The following is an 8,419-nucleotide window of genomic DNA, read 5'->3' as shown; positions in this document are numbered from 1 at the left end:
TGATATTCCATAGGAGCATAAAATTTATGTGTTCATAGGGACTTTAAAGGATAACATCCAACACGAGATTCACCTTTGAGAACTTGATTCCTTGGAGAATGCATTTAGGTTGGCAAGAAAAATTGAAAGCAAAATTATGGCAACAAGGAAGCCTACCACTCACAACTATAAAAATGGAAGTGTTGCTGCCTCTAGCCTTCCACAACCTACAAGGTTGACACCATAATGATTGGAAGAAAAAAGAGAAAAAGGGCTTTGTTAAAGTTGTGATAGCAAATACGCTAAAGGTCATAAGTGTGCTGAGAATAAATTATTTTACATAGATTGTGAAGAGGAGGAAGAAAAGGAACAAGAAATGTCAAAAGAAGAGGATATACACCAGGAATAAACCCTATAGAAAGAAGAAATGAATCCGACCATATCTTGTAATGCATTGGCAAGAATTACCACTCCTCAAACTCTTAAGATAGAAGGGCATATCAAGAAGAAAAATGTAATAGTGTTGATTGGTTTGGGTAGTACCAATAATTTTATTCATTGTAAGATAGCCAAAGAATTGAATTGCTTCCTATATCTAGCACCAAAGTGTCAAGTGATGGTTGGAAATGGAGGAACCATAAATTTCTTTGGAAAGTGCCATAATATCAAGCTATCCATGTTAGAATATGTATTGAATAGTCCTATGATTTTTATTACAAGGGGTGGTGTTGATGTTGTACTATGAATCCAATGGCTACAATCTTTGTGTATGATAGCTTTTAATTTTCAAGAACTTATCTTGAATTTTTTTGGGGAAGGAAAGGAAGTGGAATTAAGGGGTATCACAGGGAAATCGGGAAAGATAATAAGATCTAACAGCATGACAAAGCTTCTAAAGAAAGAACAATGGGGTGTAATTGCACAATTATGTTCACTAGAAGTTCCCACATTGAAATCATCTATTTATCCAGATCTCCAAAAAGTCTTGGACGATCATTCCAAGGTGTTTGAGACTCCCAAAGGCCTCCCACCTATTCATGATCATGATCATGCTATTTATTTGATTCCAGGAAGTGTTCCTCCAAACATCAGGCCTGCAGATATCCCTATTCCCAAAAGAGTGAAATTTAACATACTGTTGCATAAATGTTAGAGGTTGGTATAATTCAACCTTGTCAAAGTTCTTTCTTTGCTCTAGTAGTATTGGTGCACAAGAAGGATGGATCATGGTGCATGTGTCTAGATTATAGGGAGCTCAAAAAGCTCACTATTAAAGATAAATTTCCCATTTCCATCATTGATGAATTATTGGATGAATTAGATGGAGCAATTCACTTCACCACGTTGGATCTTCGTTCAAGATACCATCAAATCAGAATGAAGATTTGAGGCATTCTAAAAACAACATCTAGAACTCATGAGGGTCATTATGAATTTTTGGTCATGCCTTTTGGCCTTACCAATGCACCTTCTACATTTCAAGGTTTGATGAATTCCATTTTCAAACCCTTCCTTAGAAAATATGTCTTAGTATTTTTTTATGATATACTGATCTATAGCAAGTCTTGGAAGGATCATGTTCAACATGTTGACAGAGTGCTCAAACTATTGGAGGTGAAACAATTATATGCAAAAACCTCCAAATGTTTCTTTGGAGCATAGGAGGTGGAATATCTGGGTCATATTGTATCTCACGAAGGTGTTAAGGTAGACCCTAGAAAAATTAAAGCCATTAAGGAATGGAAAATCCCCACATCCATAAAGCATATGCAAGGATTTCTTGAGTTGATTGGGTATTATTGCAAGTTTGTTAAGAATTATGGGAAAATAGCAACACCTCTAACAACATCACTGAAGAAATATGCACTTTCTTGGACTCCAGAAGCAATGAATGCCTTTGAACATCTTAAAAAGGCAATGTGCCAAGCACTGGTATTATCGATGCCAATCTTCACAAGAACCTTTATTGTGGAATGTGATGCCTCAGGAAATAGAATTTGTGTTGTTTTAATGCAAGAAGGAAGACCCATTGCTTTTGAAAGTTGCCCAATCAAAGGAAAGTATTTACACAAAGCTATTTATGAGAAGGAAATGTTGGCAATACTACGTGCACTTAAGAAATGGCGACCTTACCTAATGGGAAGACATCTCAAGGTAAAAACAAATCATGATAGCCTTAAATAATTTTTAGAACAAATACTACCTTCAGAAGAGCAACAAAAATGGGTCACAAATGTGCTGGGTTATGACTTTGAAATCATCTACGAAAGGGGAAGAAAAATGTTGTTGTAGATGCACTCTCAAGAAAGGATGAGGATGTCAAACAATTTCTTTGTGCCATCTCTATCATCCAACCAAATTGGATAAACGAAGCAAGGGATGAATGGAAGAATGACGAAGAAGTGTGGGAACTCATTCCAAAGTTGTAGCAAGATCCTAGTACATCTCATACATTTAGCTCGAAAAATGATTCGTTATGGTACAAAGATCGCGGATACCTCCATAAGAATTCCCAACTCAAACAAAAGATTCTTCTGGAATTGCACACCTTTCCCTTAAGAGGGCACTCAGGATTTTTAAAAACTTACCACAGGGTTAAGAAGGAATTTTTTTGGGATGATCTTAAATCTGATATTCAAAAGTTCGTGGCGGAATGTTTAGTTTGCCAACAAAATAAAGTTGAGACAATTAAGACCATGGGTCTATTACAACCTTATCCATTCCAAGTCAATGTTGGGAGGAGGTTTCAATTGATTTTATCACAAGTTTACCCAAGTCCGAAGGAAATATTGTCATCATGGTGGTAGTTGATAGACTTACTAAGTATGCACACTTTCGTGCATTATCTCATCCATTTAAATCCAATACATTTTCTACTGCATTTATGGAAACAATTCAAAAGCTACATGGAAACCCAAATATTATTGTAAGCAATAGAGATCCCATTTTCACTAGAAATTTTTGGACTGAATAATTTTCATGTCTGGGTACTCAGTTAGCTCATAACTCATCTTATCACCCTCAATTTAATTGGAAAACTGAAATAGTGAACAAATGTTTGAAAGGATATCTTCGTTGCTTTGTATTTGATAAACAAACACAATGGGTCAAGTGGTTGCCTCAGGTTGATTCATGGTATAACACTTCCTTCCGTACTGCAGCGAAAATGACCCCATTTATGGCACTTTATGGATATCATCCACCATCCATCACAACATCCTTAAGATAAATTTCTAAGGTTGAAGCTATGGGATATCACATCAAGCATCAACAACAGGTTCTAAAACTCTTAAAGGATAACCCCACTTTGGCACATAATAAAATGAAACAACAGGAAGATCAACATTGCAACAAAATAAGTTTTGATGTAGGTGACTAGGTATTTCTACGATTACAACCATACAAACAAATGTCCCTTAAGCAAGCTAAGAAATATAATAAATTATCACCAGATTATTATGGTCTGTACAAGGCATTGCAAAAGATTTGTACTATGGCATACAAATTGGAGCTTCTTGCATCTTCCTGAGTGCACCTAGTTTTCCATGTTTCATGCTTAAAGAAGGTTATAGGTGACAAGCTCCCTGTTCAAACAATATTGCTAGAACTTGACGCAGAAGGAAAAATCATATTGGAACCTGAAGAAGTCATAGAAATAAGAATCCAACAACTATGAAATTGATCAATTTCAGAGTATCTCATCAAGTGGAAGAACTTACCCACTGAAGATTCCACATGGGAGGATGAGAATTTTATACAGAAGCATCCAGAACTATTCAAGCATTGAGGACAACACTTTTTTGAAGGAGAGGGGCATGTTAGGTCCCTATAATACTAGTGATTCCCCCATTACTATTGTCATTGTAACCCTTTATTGTTATTATTGTGCCCCATAGAAGCATACTATTGTTATTGTTGTGCCCTTATATTATTATTGGTATGTCACCTTTGATTATATTGTGACCCCTTAGACTCCTATATATAGAAAGGAGCTTTTGTCATTTGAATCATCCAAGAATTGTTAATTTGTGTAATGTAAAGGAGGTTTCCCCCTCGAAGAGGCTTATTTTGAAGTCCTTGATCTATCTGTTCTTCTGTTTTGTGAGTTGGTTCCATAACAAATAAATGGTGTTTCTACTACCATATTAATTGAATCTAAAATTATCCATAATTATCTTGATCTAAAACTTGTTGAAATATTTCATTTGAATAGAACCAAGCATGGTTGGACTTGCTTGTTTCAACTAGCTATAGGGAGCTAAGAAAAGGATAAATGAAATAGTTAAACAATATCAAATTGACTTGAATAATCCCAAGGCTTAGTTCAATTGGTCGAGTTCTTGTAGCTAAATCACATCGATAATGGGAGGTCATAAGGTCAATTCACCTTGATTCCCTCAGGTTTAGGCTCTGATAATAAGTCAACGGGATTTGATCCCTTCTGGTGGATCTGCCCGAATATTTTCTGGGAAGGAAAAAATTGAATTTACATGCATGTATTGTGCAAAAAAGATGATCTAAATATCATACCTTTGGGTTAACCTATATTCATAATTGGTATGGATTAGTTTCAAAAATTCCATGCTATCGTAGAGTGTTATTACATGGCATTCACTTGATTTAATGAAGAAGGGTAGGAAAGGCAAGTGAAGAGGATTCCTGGCCAATTTCTATCAGAGAAATAAAAACTATGTAGTGAAAGAAGACTGTTATAAAAGGGTATGCATCCCACATGGAAGAGGTAGACAAGGAAAATGTACCAAGCATTGAATACTATTTAGTGATAAGAGAATATGAGGAGGTGTTTGTTGAAATCCTAGGTTGACCACCAAATAGGGACATTGATTTTTTCATAGATTTGGTACCAAGAGTTTTCCCCATGTCTAAGACACCATATAGGATGAGAAAAATAGAGCTTAAATAATTGAAAATGTAGTTGGAAGAGATTTTAGATAAGGGGTATATATTCCTAAGTTTGTCAACTTGGGGTTCCCTAGAGTTCATTGTAAAAAAAACAAAAAAAAGCAGTACATTGTGGTTGTGTATATACTTTAGGTAGATATATAAGGTGGAAATGACTAATAAGTATCCTTTTCCAAGGATAGATGACTTGATTGATCAAATATGAGCATCTATGTTCTTTTCTAAGATTGAATTTAGGTAAGGATATCATTAGGTAAGAATTAATGGAGAGGACATTAGTAAGACAATATTTAGAACTTGATATGGAAATTATGAGGTTTTGGTGTTGCCATTTTGGATATCCAATGAACCAAGTGTCTTTATGTGCCTTATGAATTGGATTTTCCATAATTATTTGGAAAAGTTTGTCATTGTATTTTTGGATGACCTTGTTTACTCAAAATTTGAAGAAGAACATAAGCAACACTTGAGGATGGTGTTACAAGTGTCAAGGGAACATCAATTTTACACCAAATTGAGCAAATTCTAATTCTACCACAGGTAGATTCATTATTTAAGTCATATAATCACAAGGATGGTGTGGCATTTGAACTTGAGAAGAACAAATCAATTAATGAGTGACCAACACCAAGGAATATCATGGAGGTAAAATTATTCATGGGATTACCAAGCCACTACAAAATATTTATTGAGGGTTTCTCAAGAATATCACACTTATTCACTTCTTTGTGAAAGAAGGTTGTGGAATTCAAGTGATATCATGAATGTGAAAATTCTTTTTAGAAATTGAAATTTTTATTAACCAGTGCATTGATTCTTAATATAGCTAATCCAAATGAAGATTTTATTTTGTGCATTGACGCATGTCAGGAAGGGCTTGTTAGAGTCCTCATGTAAAATGCGCATGTGATATGTTATGGTTCGAAGAAGTTGAACGAGTGTGAGTGGGATTATTCCACTCATGATTTGGAGTTGGAAGTCATCATTCATGCCTTAAGAATGTGGAGGTGTCACCTCATGAGAAATAGGATTGAATTGACCACAGTGTTCTAAACAATTTATTGGGAAAGTCAATCTTGAATGCTAAACAAATTAGATGGCTAGAATTTCTAGATGAATATGACTTCAAAATTAAGCACATATCAAGGGGAAGGAAAATAAGATAGTTAATGCAATGAAAAAGAGGGTGCATGAAGTGCATGCTTCAGGCATAAGTGTATGTAAATTTTATTTAAAAATAAACATATTTAGAGGTTGAAAATTTAGATCAATGATACATGAAAATAAAAGAGCTACAATAAGGTATCTTAAATCCAAAGTACATAAATTATGAATTGAAAGAAGATAGAATCATCATGTACAAGGATAGAATTTATGTGCCAAATTTGTAGGGGCTGAAATATAGAGTGTTAAGTGAAATGCACAATGTACCCTATGTTGAACATCCAAGGTACCAGAATTTTTTTTTAGTTATCAAGAATCAATATTTCTAGCTAGTCATGAAAATGGAAGTGGTTGTTTATATAGCTAGGTGTTTGGAATGCCAAAAGTGTGAAAAATCAGAAACCCAACTCCTATTGTAGCAACTGGAAATAATTCTCCTAATTGTTAAATTATTTTTTAACAATGTATTTACTGTGTCCTACAACAAATACTAAATCAATCACACTGCAACCTACACAAATAAAAATGCGAAAGAAATAAACACTCAAAGAAATACTAGCACACACACATAAAATGACATAGTTAGTTTTGGACCAATGTCCCGGAAAAAACCAACTTGAGAAAATTAGTGTAGCAGTTGAGGGTTTTATTATTATGTAGCAATGAAATTATATGAGTACAATTGGATGCCGAAACTGGAAATCCTACATAGAAATACTAGCAAGAAAATCTAGTGAGAAGAAATTCCTCAGCTCAAATTGAGCTATCCAAACTACCTCTGCGTAGTCACTGCGTCACCTTAGCAAAGTTGTTGTTGCCCTTAGCTTGGAACAACTTCTCCTCAAGCCGTCTAACCAGTTGTTGTCTAGGAAAACGTCTCTCCTAGCCTCTGGAACCTTTGCCTTGCTTCTGGAACTGAAATTATTCTTCTCCCCAACAAATCAACTTTGCCTCTAAAGGCTACTATGTTGCTCTGTGTCAGCCTCACTGTGGTTTCTCTCCCTCTCTGCAAATGCACTCACTAGATCAGGAAATATTCCTCTAGCTTCATTATCCCTATCCCTCTCTCACTACTTCAATTTCTCTGTCTCTCTCTGTGGAAACTAAATGTTGTTACTCAGAAAATTGATCTTCTCATGAAATTGAATTACACAAGTGATTTCTCCAAGCCTCATTGACTTCTTCTTATAATCCTCCGTTGATACTTTAACGACCAATATTAGATCTTAATCGATGGCTAGGATTAACATGAAGTCGATCCATGTAATTTTCAGGAACATTCACACCATAACTTAATTAATTCTGATAAATTAGTCATATTCCCTAAGTTTAGACTCAGGAAATATTTAAAAACTGACTAATAATATGATTAATTCCTTTCTAGGTGGAATTTCGAGAAACAATTTCTGGGTTTTGGAGATCTCATGCATTCTATCTACTCCACAAAATTTCAAGGCTAGAACACATCCAATGCTATAAAAATAACACTCCCTCTTAGTGAGGAATGTGTTTTAGAGTTGTTGCCTCCTGTAGCAACCCGCTATCTCTGCATCATCTCCTATCACTTCGCTGATGTCTAACTGCTACTACCCACCAACCACTGTGTAACTCTGATATGTGTTGAAGCTTTGCTGCTACTAACTCTGCTGAACTGTTGCCAGCACTGCATCTGCACTGCAACTCCTTCTCTATCTTTTGTTGTTGCAACTCCTACAGCTGCAACTCAAAATCATCCTAAATATTGAATCAACCGTGATCACTATAATGCATCTGTCACTCAAGTCTCTAACTGTTGCTAGTATCTATGTTGTCACTGAGGCATCTGCGCTACTGATGTCTCGGCACTATGCGACATGCACTGCTTCCAACTCTGCACTGCACTACCCAACATCTCACTGCAACTAGACTCTACATATGTCTCTCTGATACCTAACTTCATCTACTGTCACTGATCCATCATGCTACTAAAATACTATAGGACCCTGTAGAAAGGTACTGATTCAAGAGGTGGACCTCCTTAGGAAGTTTCCCCATCTGTAGCACTCTCAGACTACAACAAGTTACCCACTTTACTTCTGCGGGTATGTCAGCAAACATAGTGAAGCCTTCCTCCAGCCTCGATGATAGCTTATCTATCTCTGTTGATGTTACCTACTCGTCCCACTTCTCCTCCTTGTCCTTCTTCCTAAGAGGACACTGGGTATTGTAGTGGCCAAGCTGACCACATCTGAAGCACTTGACCTTTGACATGTCTTTATTCTTCTTTCATTGCTCCCCTTGTCCTAGAGGACCCTTTAATGTGAGAGCCACATTCTTCTCCTCCTTCACTTGATTCGATCCACTGTTGCTGCTA

The sequence above is a fragment of the Pinus tabuliformis genome, chromosome 9 (genome assembly GCF_031772625.1).
Source record: "Pinus tabuliformis cultivar Carrire ecotype Pingquan chromosome 9, CPIR1, whole genome shotgun sequence".
Classification (NCBI taxonomy): domain Eukaryota; kingdom Viridiplantae; phylum Streptophyta; class Pinopsida; order Pinales; family Pinaceae; genus Pinus; species Pinus tabuliformis.
The sequence above is the reverse complement of the archived record's forward strand: the minus strand, read 5'-3'. Positions refer to the sequence as shown.